At 42.5% G+C, this 16863-nt stretch overlaps 1 protein-coding gene across 5 annotated transcripts in view; it reads left to right on the top strand.

The window, feature by feature from the left end:
* ntm (neurotrimin) overlaps positions 1–16863 on the top strand; it is a 478802-nt gene that overhangs the window by 329317 nt on the left and 132622 nt on the right. The window lies entirely within an intron of this gene.

The raw sequence follows: 16863 nt of genomic DNA, 5'->3' as shown, positions 1-16863 counted from the left end.
CATCAGCTGTCAGAGCAGCTCACAGATCATTGAACCTGTACATAGCCCATCTGTGAATAGCCCACCCAACTACCTCATCCCCATATTGTTATTTTAAATGTTTTTGTTCCTTTACACCCCAGTATCTACTTGCACATCATCTTCTGCACATCTATCACTCCAGTGTTTAATTGCTAAATTGTAATTATTTCGCCAATATGGGTTATTTATTGTTGTAAATGAGTACTTGTTCTCAACTGGCCTACCTGGTTAAATAAATGAGAAATAAAAATTAAATAAATATTGGGCGCTATCTCAAACTGAACATGAATGTCGTGAACAAGAAGTACAGCATTGCAAATGTTTTTCAAGTTGTGAGAACTTGTCCTCTGTAATATCGTATAGCTTTGGAATCATGACATTACGTACTTTTGAGGAAAATAGGCATGTTTCTCGACTCATCCTGACTTTGAGAAGGGATTGCATGACAATTAGCTTAGCAACCGTGTGACGCAGCATGACAACATGAATGCAATTGGCCCATCGTCAGTTAGGTGGGGTGGTTCTCCATTCATTGCCCAATGGAATTCCGATCTCCTCCTTTCTGTAATATCGCTGTTTCCCTCGGACACACAGGGCGCATTGTGACTTGGTACTTGAAGGAGAAACGGGGTTGAATAATTTGGTACACTGTTTAGATTGACCTTATCTAAGCGAAATATATACTTTGTCATGATGAAATAAACGGATGGATGTGTTCTAGACAAGTATGCTCATGATCTATTGGCTGATTTGGCGATCTGGAGCGCAGGTCATTATTTTAAAAGCGTTATGAAATGTGGTAGGGGATCACACACTTCAGTCGAGAATTATGTAGCTATGACGCATTCCTACATGATTTCCTGATTTTCAGAGACAGACCCTTAGAAGTAAAATCATGGGGACATTTTTTTTAACCTACTGATAGAACACAAGCTTTCACCAAATTGACAGGAGTTTCATAATTTTTATTGGATTATTCCTTTTAAGCTGCACAGCCGGTAATACACTTGTGTCCCCCGGCGACCGGCTCATACATGAAACATACACCATTCAGGCTCCAAAGGCATCCTAACTGGAAAGAAACAGGGAAAATATGTGACCCGTTTAAGGAAACTAGGCGTATGTCGCACGTCGCTACTTCACAGGAGAGGCATTTGAACATTTAAAAAAAGATATATCTAAATACGTTTTTTGGCAGAAATGCTTTCTGTAACGTGAACTTTCATGTGCCTTAATAACAAACGTGTGTGCCACCTGTAAATGCAAATACAATTGTTAAATAATGAGCCTAGATGGTTTTAATAGGGAAATATACAGGAACCTTCCCACTAGCCTTGATTGGCTGAGATAATAGATGGTCTGGACATGCTGAGAGATGAGTTTGGATTGGTCTGACATGTAGAAAGTCTATATCATGAGCTTTTAAGTGTGTGTGGATAATCCTGTCTACCACTGCTTTTTTTTAAAGATATCATGAATAACTGAAAATGTTTTGCTACTGCTCTCAACATTGCTGCCCTGAAGTTAATAGTGCTATCGACCAAGCTCAGTGGTAAAACATTGTGATGGGCTACTTTCTGGAGGATGATCGTGCCGTGCTGACTCTCTGACTCTGAAAATTAATCAGACAAGGAGGAAATCCCTGATTTTTAGGTTTCATTAAACCAGAAATGTTTGTCTTCTGGTGACAATGATGGGGAAGAAACTGTGTCATTGTCATGGAAGAAGTTGACCGAGTTTTGAAATCAGTGGAATGCCTGGTGGAAGCAGAGAGATGATTGCCAAACGCAAAGAGAACACAGAAAGAAGGCTGTTGTAATCTGGAGACAGGTGTTTTATACATCTTCAAACTAAGGGCAACCATGGCAGAGGGAGAAGCGTTCTTCCATGTATACGGGTAGAGTCGTGCCAGTTAAAGCGTACTTTTAGCTAGCTAGCTAACGTTAGCTGGCTGGCTCGCTAGCTAACGTTACGTGTATGATCTGTGTAGGAGATCTAGAAAGGTTCCCAAGTTGGAATTCCGAGTTGGATGACCGTTCAAATAGATTTTTCCCAGTCTTGAGTTTTCTTTCCCATGTTCCAAGTTGTTTTGAACGCAGCATTTAGAGTTGGGATTATCGTTAATTGTTCAGCTAGCTAGCTACATGTCTAAACAAAATACTCTACTATGCAAGTAACCATTTCACGGTACCGTTTACACCTTCTGTATTCTGTCCATGTGACAAATAAACGTAGATTTGATTTTATATAGTCTGTGTTTTCCAGAGATGGTAATGTGAAGAACAACATGACCTGCACCAAATTGTGTGTGGAGGCATCACCAGAACCAAAGTCAAATTAGGATATAGGCCAAGGACTAGATAAAGTTTATATTTACTACTACTTTCACCACTTTTAGTCTTGAAGGCTTTGGTTGTTTACTACACTGTGAATCCTTAAAGAGACTGGTGGGGCTCAGGCTTAAGTGTCACGATCGTGTGGAGGATTGACGGACCAAAACGCAGTTTTAGGAAAATAAGCCATCTCCTTTTTATTGATGAAGAAGGCAAACGAAACAAAAACACTTAAACACTAAACAAAACAAGAAAACGATCGTGAAGCTAAACGACGATGTGCACACACAGGCTACAAACGTATCACATAGACAACTACTCACAACAAATGAAAGCCTATGGCTACCCTAAATAAGGCTCCCAATCAGAGACAACCGAAATCAGCTGTCTCTAATTGGGAACTCATTCAGGCAACCATAGACTCTCCTAGACAACTAAACATACATAGACAACGCTAGACACATGTACTCAACACAAACCCATATACTACACCCAACAACCCCTTTACCATAGAAACACCCAAAACCAACAAAACACAAACATTCCCCATGTCACACCCTGACCTAACTAAAAATAATAAAGAAAACAAAGAATACTAAGGCCAGGACGTGACATAACCCCCCCCTTAAGGTGCGAACTCCGGGCGCACCATTAACCAGTCTAGGGGAGGGTCTGGGTGGGCTTCCATCCACGGTGGCGGCTCCGGCTCTGGTCGTGGTCCCCACGTCACCACAGTCCCTAACCGCCTCCTTAGCTTCCTCCAAAAGACCCCCCTCCACATTAACCCCACTGCATTAAGGGGCAGCTCCGGACTAAGGGGCAGCTCCGGACTAAGGGGCAGCTCCGGACTAAGGGGCAGCTCCGGACTAAGGGGCAGTACCAGGGTAAGGGGCAGCTCCGAACTAAGGGGCAGTACCAGGGTAAGGGACAGCACCAGGATAAGGGACAGCACCAGGATAAGGGGCAGCACCAGGCTGAGGGACTGCAGCTCCGGACTGAGGGACTGCAGCTCCGGACTGAGGGACTGCAGCTCCGGACTGAGGGACTGCAGCTCCGGACTGAGGGACGGCCCATGGCTGGCTGACGGATCTGGCTGCTCATGGCTAGCTGACGGATCTGGCTGCTCATGGCTAGCTGACGGATCTGGCTGCTCATGGCTAGCTGACGGATCTGGCTGCTCATGGCTAGCTGACGGATCTGGCTGCTCATGGCTGGCTGACGGATCTGGCTGCTCATGGCTGGCTGACGGATCTGGCTGCTCATGGCTGGCTGACGGATCTGGCTGCTCATGGCTGGCTGACGGATCTGGCTGCTCATGGCTAGCTGACGGATCTGGCAGATCCTGTCTGATTGGCGGCTCTGGCAGATCCTGTCTGATTGGCGGCTCTGGCAGATCCTGTCTGATTGGCGGCTCTGGCAGATCCTGTCTGACGGACGGCTCTAGCGGCTCCTGTCTGGCGGGCGGCTCTAGCGGCTCCTGTCTGGCGGGCGGCTCTAGCGGCTCCTGTCTGGCGGGTGGCTCAGTAGGCTCATGGCAGACGGGCGGCTTTGCAGGCTCATGGCAGACGGGCGGCTTTGCAGGCTCATGGCAGACGGATGGCTCAGATGGCGCTGGGGAGACGGATGGCTCAGATGGCGCTGGGGAGACGGATGGCTCAGATGGCGCTTGGCAGACGGGCAGTTCAGGCATCGCTGTGCAGACGGCAGACTCCTGCCGGCTGAGGCGCACTGTAGGCCTGGTGCGTGGTGCCGGGACTGGTGGCACCGGGCTGGGGACACGCATCTCAGGGCTAGTGCGGTGAGCAGCAACAGGACGCACAGGACTCTGGGGACACACAGGAGGCTTGGTGCGTGGTTTAGGCACTGGTGGTAAAGGGCTGGAGACACGCACCATAAAGCTAGTGCGTGGAGGAGGCACTGGTGGTACTGGGTTGGGGCGGGGAGGTGGCGCCGGAAATACCGGACCGTGCAGGCGTACTGGCTCCCTTGAGCGCCGAGCCTGCCCAACCTTACCTGGTTGTATGCTCCCCGTCGCCTGACCAGTGCGGGGAGGTGGAATAACCCGCACCGGCCTATGTAGGCGAACCGGGGACACCATGCGTAAGGCTGGTGCCATGTACGCCGGCCCGAGGAGACGCACTGGTGACCAGATGCGTTGGGCCGGCTTCATGACATACGGCTCAACGCTCAGTCTAGCCTGGCCGATACGTGGAGCTGAAATGTACCGAACCGGGCTATGCACGCGTACAGGAGACACCGTGCGCTCTACTGCGTAACACGGTGTCTGCCCGTACTCTCGCTCTCCACGGTAAGTACAGGGAGTAGGCGCAGGTTTCCTACCTGACTTCGCCACACTCCCTTTAAGGCCCCCCCCAAGAAATTTTTGGGTTGTACTCACGGGCTTCCAGCCTTGTCTCCGTGCTGCCTCCTCATATCGCCTCCTCTCGGCTTTAGCTGCCTCCAGCTCTTCACGAGGAAGGCGATATTCTCCCGGTTGTGCCCACGGCCCCTTACCATCCAGTATCTCTTCCCATGTCCACGAATCCTGTGTAGGTGGGTCCTGTTGCCGCTTTCCATGCCGCTTGGTCCTGTAATGGTGAGTAGTTCTGTCACGATCGTGTGGAGGATTGACGGACCAATACGCAGCTTTAGGAAAATAAGCCATCTCCTTTTTATTAACGAAGAAGGCAAACGAAACAAAAACACTTAAACACTAAACAAAACAAGAAAACGATCGTGAAGCTAAACAACGATGTGCACACACAGGCTACAAACGTATCACATAGACAACTACTCACAACAAATGAAAGCCTATGGCTACCCTAAATAAGGCTCCCAATCAGAGACAACCGAAATCAGCTGTCTCTAATTGGGAACTCATTCAGGCAACCATAGACTCTCCTAGACAACTAAACATACATAGACAACGCTAGACACATGTACTCAACACAAACCCATATACTACACCCAACAACCCCTTTACCATAGAAACACCCAAAACCAACAAAACACAAACATTCCCCATGTCACACCCTGACCTAACTAAAAATAATAAAGAAAACAAAGAATACTAAGGCCAGGGCGTGACATTAAGAGGGTGTGAACGATGCTGAATGGGTGTAGACAAAGAATAGCTCTCCAGTAGGTGTACCAAAATATTCAGAGGCCATTTTCTCAAAAGTGGGGTTACAAGTTTATCAACTTTCAAAGCAGAATTACTTTTTCATTGTTCTTCAACTGCAGTGTATGATTATACAATTTTCTAGCTCGGAGTCTCTACTTTTATCCAATGTAAAAAATAAAATAAAAACATTCCAGATTTTGCTACACGGGACCAAATCCAGGTGGTGGGTCAAACATGCATACTGTCTTCATAATATACAATCTGATAGAGTGGCTAATGCTACTTCATGATGTTGCAGTGCGCATCTGAAAGTAGTCTGAAAATAGTGATGGAAAAGTGTTTTATTAAGACACTCATCTTTCTACTAATTATTGTATAATTGATGTTCATTGATGTCCATTTCCGTTTAAAACACTAGATGTAGCCAATGTTTTGTGTTTACAGACTAGGTATCATATCTGTTAGTGCAGAGTAATTAGTTAGTGCATATAACTCCTCACAATTTCAACATGGAGGTATCTTGCCATTCCATGTTACTGTCAGAGTTGTACAAGCCCTCTTCAAAGGGATATTCAATTTATCCCCAAAATTAACCCCCAGGCCACGATTGGGATGTGATAATTTGATTTCACAGAGAGATGTTAAGGATTCTCTTTTTAATCCTATTTCTCCCTCACCTTGCTAATCTAGTCTAGCATCTATCATCTACCACGATTTCAGGCGTTGTCCTCAATTTGCAATTAACCCAATGCTGGCATCTGGAGACCAAGATCGGTTTGGATATGTGGTCAGAGAAGACTCAGGGGAGACAAGGGAAAGAGTAGTAGAGGGCATGTGGAAGGAAAGGGATACTCAAGTCAAACTATAATAAGGTTTTTGAGAAGCCGTTACTCAAATGAATTGCGCAGTGTCGCTGTACATGAAAATCATTCACGTCTCTCATCCGGTTTACCGTTGATAAGGTAAACCTCGTCTTTTTTAGCTAAGGCCTTATCAAAGACGAAGCGAGGAGAGGGAGTGCTGTCTGCCTGCCATGGGGTGTGTCTTTGAGACAGCTGTTCGTCAAACTATTTCTGTCCCCAATGTCAGAGGACTGATGGCATTGTGCCGCCATTCGCATGGTCTGGCTGGAAAACCAAAAATCTCAATATCAAACAGGGCATTGAATTCACCACAGATCCTTAGCTAAGGAGCCCTGGCATGCAGTACTCTCTGGCATTAACCCACTGCAGCCAAGAAACACTGGCAGCCACTTGTTATCCCTGCAGAGAGAATGCTAATCACCCCAAAAAATATCCTAGACTTCGACAAAGGTTCCCCCCAGGGGATGGAATTTGCAGTCGAACATGATTTTGTTTGTGTAATTTCCAGGCCGTGGACAGAATATGATCACTGTCAGAATTGGCTATCTACTTTGCTATACCTTTCCACAAGGCGTATTCCAATGTGACACAGCCACTGGACCCATTTGGCCCAGGCCCTAATGAAACTGGCCAGTTTTGCTGACAGCAGTTTTATCGTCTGAATAAATTGCATGTATTATGATTATTTTTGACTTGTCTTTCCTTTCCCTGAAAAGCTCAGGGAAGGCTGACTTGTGCTATCAAAACAAACGGGTGAATGTGCCAAATCATATAAACCTGCAAAATTGCCAATCTTCAACAGAGAAAGAGGTAGACACAGTCCGCTGGCATTGAATTTGATTGCATTGTTTCCGGCATATGCACTAGAACCAGCTTGGCCTACATTCACCAGCCGCTTTTTTTGTTGATGGAAATAATCTCGTATCTCCTGTGGATTACAGGAGTGGGGATTCACTAAACTGAGGAACAGGGGTGGTATGCAGTCTATGATTTAGTCTTTCAGATTTCTTCTCACTCTGTCTCACTCCCTGCTTTGAAGCCATTTTAAGGCCTTGTGTGCCATTCAAGAAACTACCAAGACACTGTAATGAAGTGTGGGAGATTGAATAAGTCCCCTTTGTGCAGATTCTTGTTTGGCTATCCAGGAAATGTTGTAGGATTATGTAGGTTGATACTGTGAGAACAGAACTGCTAAGCACACCCTGAAGCACAGGAAAACTGTGATATCACAGACAGATTATTTTACTGTAATTTGTTTTTCATTTGTTACCATTATCGCATTGCTGATCGCTCCAAATAAAGCTGTCATAAGAATGGCCAAGCCTTCTCTTATTTGCAATGACACAGGCTTATTCACTCAATGTAAAAACAATGTTTCAAGTAGCAGTAGCTTTTGGTTAATGGTAACATACATAGTAGCGGTGCATGGGTAAAATCACTGGGGAAGCCAAGCCAGGAAAAGAAAGACATATTACAACCAATGTGTTGTCCTAATTGCATTGTTTGCTATAACCTGTTAGTTCATAGGCCTATATATCACAGTCGCAAGGCATAAGGCCGAGACAATTAGAAGAAAGTGGCAGAATAAATTCAACTATACCTTTGTTTCATCACAAAACCGGAGAGCAACATCTGTCCGGTGAAGTCCACAAAGAATATTGCATTGAACAAACAGTTACATGACCTACAGCATGGTCAAGCAAGTTAATATTTCCGACCATTTCCTCACTAATGAACCAAGGGAAGTTACCGTAAAGAAACTTTTTTTTTTCAACATCAAATAACCCATGCTTAGTCTAATAGTGACAACTAAAATATACCAAAATCAATTCAGTCCAATCAAAGTAAGCTAAATATAATGTGGCTGTCCATGGTTCTGATTTCTCTCTCGCTCTGTGTGGGTACGTGCAAGTAGAAAAAACATGTTGACTCACCCTACTTGTAGAGAAACGCCAATGTTGTCAAAACGGTCTATATCTCTGTCATGCTCGCTAGCCTAACTTCCTTTCAGGGGCATTGATGAGCCAGCTAGTTAACATTAGCCTACTACAGCTAGCTACATAAGGAACTTCCATCCTCCTTAGGCCAGGAGCACAATTAATTTATGGTTGGCTCAAAATCATCGCTATAATCATTGGCCAGTATGGAGAATTAAGTAAAATCACAAGTCCAAATACCTACTATCTCTATCGATGGCTAATTTTGAAAAGGGCCAATTTTAGCTAGCTAGCTAGCCACCTGAGGACAATAACACAACAAGATGCAACAATTCAAGTTTTTTTCTGTCAATGACGTTTTGCTCTAGATGTGATGTGATGTGAAGCAAAATCCAAACTGGCTTCCCTTTTGCTTTTTCTTTTTTGTGCGCCAGGACCCATTCACAGTTGAGCTCACTCAGTTTAGCTCAATGCTGATTGGCTAATGCTTTCTGGCTTCCCTTGCATTCAATGCTATGGGTGGCAACAATGTCATACTCTTTTTGACTAGACAGTATAAGATAGATGGACTATACATGCAGAGATAAAGGGGCGCTGTTTTGCTCGCTCAATTGCTTTCTCCAGTGAGATACATTCAGCCTCTTGAGCATTGAAGGAAAATTATGAAACACAGAGAGACGAAAGACAAATAAATTAATATTTTTTTTCATGGTACATTTTTTTGGGGGAAAGCCCGGCTATGCCCAGGTATTATCTAGCTAGCATGGAGAGGGAAAGGGTGCAATGGAAAATGTGCTTCACCTCTCTAGGCTAGATGGGAGGCTACCATCCCTCCTGACCAACATCCAGTGAAAGTGCAGGGCGCCAAATTCAAACTACAGAATTGTAAATATTTAATATTCTTGAAAATACACATGCAATATGTCAAATTAAAACTTGACTTGTTAATCCAGCCACGGTGTCAGATTTCAAAAAGGCTTTACGGTGAAAGCAAACCATGCTATTATCTGAGAACAGCACCCCATCAAACAAACACAGACAATCATATTTCATCCCGCCAGGCGTGACACACAACTCAGAAATAACGATATAATTCATGCTTTACCTTTTGAAGAGCTTCTTCTGTTGGCTCTCCAATATGTCCCATAAACATCACAAATTGTCCTTTTGTTCGATTAATTCCATCGTTATATCTCAAATGTCATTTTATTTTGCGCATTTGATCCAGAAAAACACAGGTTCCAACTCGTGCAACATGACTACAAAATATCTAATAAGTTACCTGTAATCTTTGTCCAAACATTTCAAACAACTTTCCTAATACAACTTTAGGTATTTTGTTAACGTAAATAATCGATACAATTTAAGACGGGATAAACTTTGTGCAATAGCGGATAAAAACAAAGTGAGCGAGCTTTCAGGTCACGTGCCCCAAACACAACAGTACACTAGACTCGACCCTTGTTCTGAACAGCCCTACTTCTTCATTTCTCAAAGGAAAAACATCAACCAATTTCTAAAGACTGTTGGCATCCAGTGGAAGCGATAGGAACTGCAAGCAAGTGCCTTAGAAATCTAGATCCACATAGAAAACCCATTGAAAAGAGAGTGACCTCAATTTTTTTCCCCTAGATGGGGTAAATGTCTGTTATACTCACAGACATCATTCAAACAGTTTTAGAAACTTCAGAGTGTTTTCTATCCAAATCTACAAATAATATGCATATCCTAGCTTCTGTGCCTGAGTAGCAGGCAGTTTACTTTGGGCACACTTTTCATCCGGACGTGAAAATACCGCCCCTTAGCCTAGAGGTTAAGGGGCATGCAGCTCCACCTCCGCTTCATCAAGAGGATATCAGTACTGAAAGACCTACAGAGCGTGCTGCATACACAATCACTGTGTATTTACCAACATGGAGATTAGCAGTAAAGGATGTACGCTATTTGTACTCTGACTGACAGACAGACAGACAGACAGATGGATGCATTCTGGCTAACACACACACACACACACAAACACTGAAATTGACTGCGAACAAACATACCCAAAGTGCATTGAATTTTATAGCCATGGTTGGAAAGTTGGTTCTTCATACATAATTAAGTGACTTTATGGGTTGAAGTTCTCATACTTCATTCATACTGATGTTCACATTTATATTACACGCCTTTCACGACACACACTCACATCCACTACTACCACTAAATCGCGGCAAAGATTTAGCTCATCACAATTTGCCTTCCTTGACATTCACTTGAGTGCGAGGACTCAAGTGTCTTTATATTTAGTGCAGAGGCACTTGTCAGAATTTGTTCCAAACGCCAGCCAACTTGCGAGAGAAATACCAGGCCTTGCTGCTTATTGCTCTGGGGAGGCACCCCTACCATTAACAGAACTGAGGAGTGATGTTAGCTATCCGTCTCTGGGATAAGATAGAATCAGATGGTATTTAAGACATGATTTATTATCTCTTCCCAAATGGCAGTCGGCTCACTTTGCCAACAGAGCCAAAGCGATAGGCTGATCTCTATAGTCTCATCCCTCTGTTCAGACTATCTCATCATATAAAGCACTGCTGGATTTAAGGCATGCGGTTGAGCTGGAATTTTCTATAGCTCGAATATCACCTACTGTCCAGACTAGTCGGTCAGCGCTGAGCGGTTCAATAAAAACTCATATAATGTACGATTCTGTTGCTTCCCTAGACCATGAATACAATCATTAATACATAATATCATTAATAGTTCCTTTCTACTGGTCTTACGATTGAAAATACAGTATATGCAACATAGTATCTGACAGTTCTTTTAAAGACAACTTTCTACAAAATATTTAGATTTACAAAACTAAAATGCATGAGCAAATTTTTTGCATTCATTCATATTCATAAGCAATTTTTGTTTGTTGGTATATTGTCAATTTTTCCCTGCATAGTGTGTGCTTTGAAGTCCCTAACTAGGGTGCCTGGTGATATTTATGCCCCAGTGTACTGAACCCAATTTGATATCTGGGCCAAATACTTGGCTTGAATTTGTTAAAGGCAAAAAAAGTCTATTTCAATATACCGCCACTGCATTGCCCCATATTGGAAATTCTGTATACTTAGTAGTAGTACCACTGATTTATAGAGTACATTACGATGAAATGTTTATCAATGAAATTGCCATTTAACATACACATATTTATATTGATGGCTAGATAGATTTTTTCAAAGGCCATCGATTGATTACACAAACAGCTATTCTGTTTGAAACACTTTTATTGGCAGCACACAAAGGGCTATCGTGAAAGAGCATCGCACATGACATGCAATGTGGTCTCTGCAAGTTTCATCATATGGCATAAAACACATCACTACACATTTTGATAGAAGTGTGACGTCGGCAATTTTTCAGGTTTATAATTGATATTGTGAGCCAGATGCATAACCGCATACATCTAAAATAGACTTCCATGTGACTCAGTGCCAGTCTATTCCACAGAGGACGTCAGGCATATGGTGGATGTCTCCCATAGTACAGTATGATCCACCACAGTTACATGCTGGGCTGATTGCAAGGTGTGTCTCTTCAGCCCTGAAAAGGTGCAGTGCACAGTTAGACAACCTGTCATTGTCAATGGAGAGAGAGAACGTCCCTGATGTCTGTACCTGCCCACTCTCAAGGTGTGTGTGGATAGTTTACTTATGCCATAAACAGACATGTCATAACAGCAACCACCTTTCTTCCCTCCCTTTTTCTGCTTGACGATGAGTTAGTAACTAATGACTGCTAGAAGCTTTTCATTTTCTATTCTAGTTAAATATGAAATCTGTAAGATGTTGTATTTTGATAACTTGAAGCTATGAAATTGCAAATGAACTATGATTATTGTAAAACACTTAAACAACAGGTATATTTTAGAGATATCATTATCTACTCCTCATGTTTGTGCAAAAGCTGAATTTCACGTTGATGATATGGCAGTTGTACTTTTCAAAAACCAAATGTAAATCTGAGAAGCTTAGATTATTAGTGAATCATGGGAAATATTTAGCATCTGTACTGCATGTATGGAGTATGTGGCTCCTTCACACAAAACTGTGACTACCAATCCACTGTGATGGGTTCAAAGGACCTGTATTGACTCCCCCTGAGCAAATTGGCCCCTCAGATCTAAGTACCGTTGTCTTTCTGTAGAGTCAAGTGTCTTTTAAGTTCCCAGGATGCAGGGGCAAATGGGGGGAGTTGACAAGAAGGCTAATCAATCTAGAGAAATTTCCACATCACAGACCCTCAAGGCTTGCACGGAGAACAGGAGCATGTGATGATGATGAATACGAAGGCGCTCCAGCCGGGTTCTTCTAATCAGCCCGGTCTCCAAGAGTGACGCCTCCTGTGCTCTCCCATGTTCCCCTCTAAAAAAATTATCCTTTGATCCCTAATCAATGAAGAGAGAGAGAGACCTACGCAAGGAAGCCAGCTCTGAAAGCTCTGCATAGTTTTAAGGGGGGGAAAGGATGAGGTTTCTCTCCCCTTTTCTTCGTAATCATCGCCTGTTTGCGTTGATGGCAGGATGACATCCACCTGTACTTTAAAACCTTGGAATAGCTTTGATATGATGCAGTGCAGTAATCGTGTTCCAACTAAATCGTTGGAAAAACAAAAAACAATAACAATGTTCTCTTATCTGCTGCCAGAGCACACCTGTGGTGGGAGTAGACTGTATCCCCCTTCAACAGTGAATGTTTTTAAATGTCCAATGCAGCTGTTTTTTTTTCTTCAATTATATGGTCAAAAATAAACAAAAATAGCTTCTTAGCAAAGAGCAATTTCTCAAGCAATATTTTTGCTACGACTGTTTGGGAGTGGTAAGAGTGGGGAGGGGAAAACTAGCTGTTATTGGCAGATATGTTTGGAACTCTTTCTTATTGGTCTATTAACTAATTTACCACCTGGTGTTATCACGAGGCAGGCCAAAACTCCACCCCACCAAAAGGGGTGGAATTTTCTGGTGTTTTTTTTTCAAACAGCTCTTGAACTAAAAGGGCATTCTCATCATTCTCACAATTGCACAGTAGTATTCCAACCTCATAATGTGGAAATATATATAAAATACAGAAATATAGTTTTTGACTGCACTGGGCCATTAAGCAAGTTTAAACATGGGTTTATTTGGGACTCTCATGGGTTTATTTGGGACTCTCATGGGTTTATTTGGGACTCTCATGGGTTTATTTGGGACTCTCATGGGTTTATTTGGGACTCTCATGGGTTTATTTGGGACTCTCATGGGTTTATTTGGGACTCTCATGGGTTTATTTGGGACTCTCATGGGTTTATTTGGGACTCTACTTTGAATTTCGGTTTAATCTTTGGTTATTTTGTGCTAATCTGGGAAGTCAAAAACACTAAGCCACATTGATATCTAATTTCATATTTGGAAAATATATAATCTTCTATAGGATGTTCTGTAGGTAACCCTGTTTTGACTCCAAGAGCACAAAAGGGTTTAACTTTTAAGAGTTATTTTAAAGATCCCCTTGTTTCAGGGAAAATAAGGTTACTGTTAATTAAACTAGTTTTAAACTAGTTTAAAATTAAACTAGTCTTCTCCTGGTACCTTATACAATCCCATAATGATGCCGGTAGAACATCGTTACCTGGGCAACATGAACTTCAAGGGTTTAATTAATACATTTAATATAGTGTTTGGTAACTGCTGGTCACTTGCAGTTATTGCTTTCATATATTTCCTGTAATATAGCTTGACGATACCTGCACCTCCATCAAAACAAATCTGGCATATGAACATGTATTAAGACGGACTGCCAAACCCATAAAAAAACTATTACAAGCATCCCAGTCAGTGACATCAACTTCATTTTGTCTGTAATAAGTTTTGAGCGGAGTAGTTTTTAACTACAGCCTCGGGGAGTGTTATGGCCAAGTCGGCCAACAATACAACAGCCAGCTCTCTGCTGCACCTGGGGAGCCTCCTGGAGAGTGTGTGTATTCTGCTGAGGTAGGCCAGGAGTTACGCTCTCTACCTCTGTTCTCTAACTCCTCTTAAGCCAGCTGCCCAACTACATGTTTCATGATCTAAATGTTGGCTGAGCAGCAGGAATTTGTTACTCGGTATAATTAGGGATCCGCCACTCCGCTCTCACCTCTTGTCCTTACCACCTCGGCTGCATCTCAATATTTATGAGGCAGCGTATGCTTACCTTTGTGGGGATTTTTTTTTAAATGTTGATATACAGGACAGGGTCTGCTCATGTTTGTATCAGTCTATTCATCAATCAGAAAGTGTCATTCCAGCCAGCGACTCCTAGCTGCATGTAAATGCGATGTAAATCCGGTGTGCAGGCTGATGGGCAGGAACATGGCATCCCCATGTTGGCCTCTGCTTCGTCTCATCTTGAAGGTTAAGTGTAGCTGTATGCTGACTGTCCGGGCGACTGTTGCACATGGCTAGCTTCATCATTATGGCCCGTGCACTGTTGACGTTTCCATTATTTCTCATCATGTAACAGGGCCTTGCTCAATAGTGAGACGCGGATAAGTGTGTCACTCGTGGCGTTGGCAATGTTTACGAATACAAGCGAGCGCAAAATTAATTCTGTGTGTTCTTTTAAGGGCCGCAATAGTCGTTACAGCCGACATTGTAGTTGTTGCTTTCTCCCTGAAAGATCCTGCAGTATCTTGAAAGATTACGTAGAATCACAACAAAAATCATATCACAGAAGAACATCCTTAAAAGCCCTGAAGTTAACTGGATGTGCCATGTCTATAGCGGTAGCTCTCCTTACCTAAGACTTTGGTTCTTATTTCATTCTTAATAACATTGCTTTAAAAAAAAACGTTATTCTCATACTCCTTATTGTACAGGCTACTTTGTCCTTGAGCTCGTATTCAATCATTCAGTGTTTGCAATACCTACTTGCAACGCAGGGATTATTGTTTGCCAATGAATGACCTCCATAATGTAATGGCTCGCGCCTGGAATAAGAACCTGGCCTCAAGGGGCTTAAATCCTCTATGGTGGATAACTGCAAACAGTTATCAAGGAAAACACATCTGTTAAATAACCACTGGTAACCTTTAAAGGATTATAGAAGCACATGGTAGTAATCTGTATTATTACGGTCATCGTCGAGAGGAGAAATAATGTGGGTGTGTGTGCGAGCGCACTACCCAAGCCTTCTCCAGCAATGGTTTGGCAAATGAGTGACAGGAGATCAATGCATACAGTGCTTCAAGGATGACCCACATACAGGACACTAAGCCCATTACTGCATGGGCTCTTTTCAGCTATCTGGGAGGGAGGGGGGGGACTCTTAAAGGAATTAATTGTGTTTTTAAATTTTCCTCACATTTATGGAGCTCAAACTAGAGATACAAAAAGTGGGTGATACCCAAACAACAACAGCAGGTGTCCGAGTTGTGTTCAGTGTCACCAATGCCTTGCTGTAACTCCACACTCTAAATATGCTGCTAAAAATGAATATATTTTAAAGTCAAATGACATCAAAGCACGAATGTTTGCGGACCAGGCATGTTCACAATTCGAGGTTGATCGCACATCTGGCCACTGCAAACATTAACCTTAATGAATCAATAATGGCATACCCAGGAAAGACAGAGCTCTTCTGTTTTGGAGTTTTTAATTACAAAACTGCATTAAAGATGCGTTGTACAGCTTTTGTATAATTTCAGCCAGTAGATTTGAAAGCCAAAATGGGTCCCCAAAATTGTTGCACTATTGTGTGCAACGTCATCCATTTCATATGATATGTAATGTCCTGCAATTTCTTGTATTTATTTTCTGCAATTCGTTTGATATGTTAGGAATTCCAATTCATAAAATATGTTACAAATTTGTAAGTGAATGGGATTTTAAGCAATCTCTTTCATTTGTAGACTGTTTATGTAAACAATTTTTGTCTCTTGGTTCATTACCATCTTTGTGTAGACCATCAGAAGATATTTGGCCAATGAAATAGCAGACTGTTATGAATCCTGGCTTTGACTCCCAATAATTTTTGTTGTTGAAATTAGAGGTTGACTAAATATGATGCATTACTCTAATGTTAAATGTGTCAACATTACCTTTACAATTTTGTTTTCTCCTTGGAATTAACCATGCATCTAATGATTAATATACAGTTGAAGTCGGAAGTTTACTTAAACTTAGATTGGAGTCATTAACTCGTTTTTGAACCACTCCACAAATGTTCTTGTTAACAAACTATAGTTTTGGCAAGTCGGTTAGGACATCTACTTTGTGCATGACACAAGTAATTTTTTTCAACAATTGTTTACAGACAGATTATTTCACTTATAATTCACTGTATCACAATTCCAGTGGGTCAGAAGTGTACATACACTAAGTTGACTGTGCCTTTAAACAGCTTGGGAAATTCAAGAATATGATGTCATGGCTTTAGAAGCTTCTGTTAGGCTAATTGACGTAATTTGAGTCAATTGGAGGTGTACCTGTGGATGTATTTCAAGGCCTACCTTCAAACTCAGTGCCTCTTTGCTTGACATCATGAGAAAAACAAATCAGCCATGGCCTCAGAAAAAAATTTGTAGACCTCCAC

The sequence above is a fragment of the Salvelinus fontinalis genome, chromosome 13, assembly GCF_029448725.1.
Source record: "Salvelinus fontinalis isolate EN_2023a chromosome 13, ASM2944872v1, whole genome shotgun sequence".
In the NCBI taxonomy this organism is placed as follows: domain Eukaryota; kingdom Metazoa; phylum Chordata; class Actinopteri; order Salmoniformes; family Salmonidae; genus Salvelinus; species Salvelinus fontinalis.
This window is presented reverse-complemented; position numbering and strand designations above follow the sequence as displayed.